A 2,429-nucleotide genomic window follows, 5' to 3' on the forward strand; every position below is an offset into this window, starting at 1 on the left:
AAATGGATTCTGCATCATTTACTCATTTCTGTAACCCTAGGCTACTAGTTATCTATAAATAGGACCTTTTACTATTGTATTTTCATCTTTGGACGTTTAGTCCTTAGACCTTTGAGGCTGGCCATTTGGCCATGCTTAGACTATTTTCACTTATGTATTTTCAACGGTGGAGTTTCTACACACCATAGATTAAGGTGTGGAGCTCTGCTGTTCCTCATGAATTAATGCAAAGTACTATTGTTTTTCTATTCAACTCAAGCCTATTTCTGTTCCAAGATATCCATTCGTTCTTCAACATGATGAATGTGATGATCCGTGACACTCATCACCATTCTCACCTATGAACGCGTGCCTGACAACCATTTCCGTTCTACATGCAATCAAGCTTGAATGTGTATCTCTTGGGTTTCTAATCTAAGATTAGAACCTTCGTGGTATAGGATAGAATCATTGGCGGCCATTCTTGAGATCCGAAAAGTCTAAACCTTGTCTGTGGTATTCCGAGTAGGATCTGGGAAGGGATGACTGTGACGAGCTTCAAACTCGTGAGTGTTGGGCGTAGTGACAGACGCAAAAGGATCAATGGATCCTATTCCAACATGATCGAGAACCGACAGATGATTAGTCGTGCGGTGACAGCGCATTTGGACCATTTTCACTGAGAGGACGGGAGGTGGCTATTGACAATGGTGATGCCCAAAATGAAGCTTGCCATGGAAGGGAGTATGAATGATTGGAAGAAGGCAATAGGAAAGCAGAAGTTTAGGAGGAACAAAGCATCTTCATACGCTTATCTGAAATTCTTACCAATAAATTACATAAGTATCTCTATCCTATTATATATTTTATTCATCTTTTAATTATCTTAAACTCCATAACCATTTGAATCCGCCTGACTGAGATTTACAAGATGACCATAGCTTGCTTCAAGCCGACAATCTCCGTGGGATCGATCCTTACTCACGTAAGGTTTATACTTGGACGACCCAGTACACTTGCTGGTTAGTTGTGCGGAGTTGTGACAAAGAGTTGAGATTACAATTGTGCGTACCAAGTTGTTGGCGCCATTGATGATCACAATTTCGTGCACCAGTAACGTTTTATTTATTTTCTTTTTATGCGTTTAAAACAATCCAACAACTCTTCTATCCGCCTGACTAAGATCTACAAGATAACCATAGCTTGCTTCAAATCACAATCCTCGTGGAATCGACCCTGACTCACTCAGGTATTACTTGGACGACCCAGTGCACTTGCTGGTTTAGTGGTTTGAAGTGTAATTCCGCGCTACCACCTACTCGTCTTAGGAAGGTTCTTTGTTCTTCACCTTTCATCCGCCGCCACCTCGTGCTTGGGTTCTTCGTATGATGTCTTTTTCTTAATTTTTGTTCAACGAAAAAATCCATGTCGAGCATTCTATGTTGTATTGTTAACTCTCTCTCGGAATAATTTTACCATTAATGCAAAATTTTCGGTCAACTCTCCTTAACAAGAAGAAGTCGATTTGAGAGCTTGTCATGCCACTTCTATAAGTTATAAGATGTTCGTCTCTCATTTTGAAACATGTATTTACAATGAGAATGTCAAAGATTGAGGAAAAGTCTAAAATAGTTTTACCATCGGTATTGACCACCCCGAAACCATGGGCTCCGTGAATACTTCCATACCTAATCACTTCTCTTCCAACATGGCCATTTAAATCTCCTCCTAAAAAATCTTATCTCCCGAAGGTATGTTGTGGACCAAACTCTCTAGATCCTCCCAAAACCTTATCTTGAGTTGCTCGTCCAAACCCACTTGCGATGCATAGGCGTTAATCACAGGAAAAGTACCTCCTTCCACCATAAGTTTGATAGAGATGATCCGATCATCCACCCTCTTGACATCCACTACGTCCTTCTTCCACTGCTTATCCACAATAATACCTACTCTATTTCTATTCTTCACATTTTCTATATACCAAAGTTTGAACCCGAGGTATCAAACTCCCTAGCTTTCACTCATTTTGTTTCTTATAGGCACATGATGGTAATCTTCTTCCTTATCATGGTATCCACCACCTCCATGGATTTTTCTATTAGAGTGTCTGTATTCCATATCCCAAATCTCAACCTTCTGTCGCTCCGATCTTTACTTTTACCTTCTTTCTCAGAAATATCTAGTACTAGTATATAATTGTACTTTAGTTCCCTTTTTGTTCTTTGGATATTATAATTGAACTTTAGTTATACGGAATGATTCCATGATGAAATTGAGGTTTGCGGGAACCGGTAATTGACAAATCGAGTAACCCCTTGTTAAGAGGCATCTCATTACTACTGCAATATCTGAATCCTTCTACATTTCATAATTCATATACATACAAAAGACTGAAAAGATTCAAAAGAAAAGGCACAGCAATGCCTCAGCTATAAAAGATCAATAGCTTC

General features: G+C 39.4%; 1 protein-coding gene across 1 annotated transcript in view; it reads right to left on the reverse strand.

Moving 5' to 3' along the window:
• The window catches only part of LOC107639456 (rop guanine nucleotide exchange factor 7), a 3,420-nt gene continuing 3,265 nt past the window's right edge, over positions 2,275 to 2,429 (reverse strand). The window contains exon 8 of the mRNA XM_016342955.2: positions 2,275 to 2,429. This exon is cut by the window's right edge and continues 1 nt beyond it. The gene's annotated coding sequence lies outside the window, so the exon portion shown is untranslated.

The sequence above is a fragment of the Arachis ipaensis genome, chromosome B04 (assembly GCF_000816755.2).
Source record: "Arachis ipaensis cultivar K30076 chromosome B04, Araip1.1, whole genome shotgun sequence".
Lineage (NCBI taxonomy): Eukaryota > Viridiplantae > Streptophyta > Magnoliopsida > Fabales > Fabaceae > Arachis > Arachis ipaensis.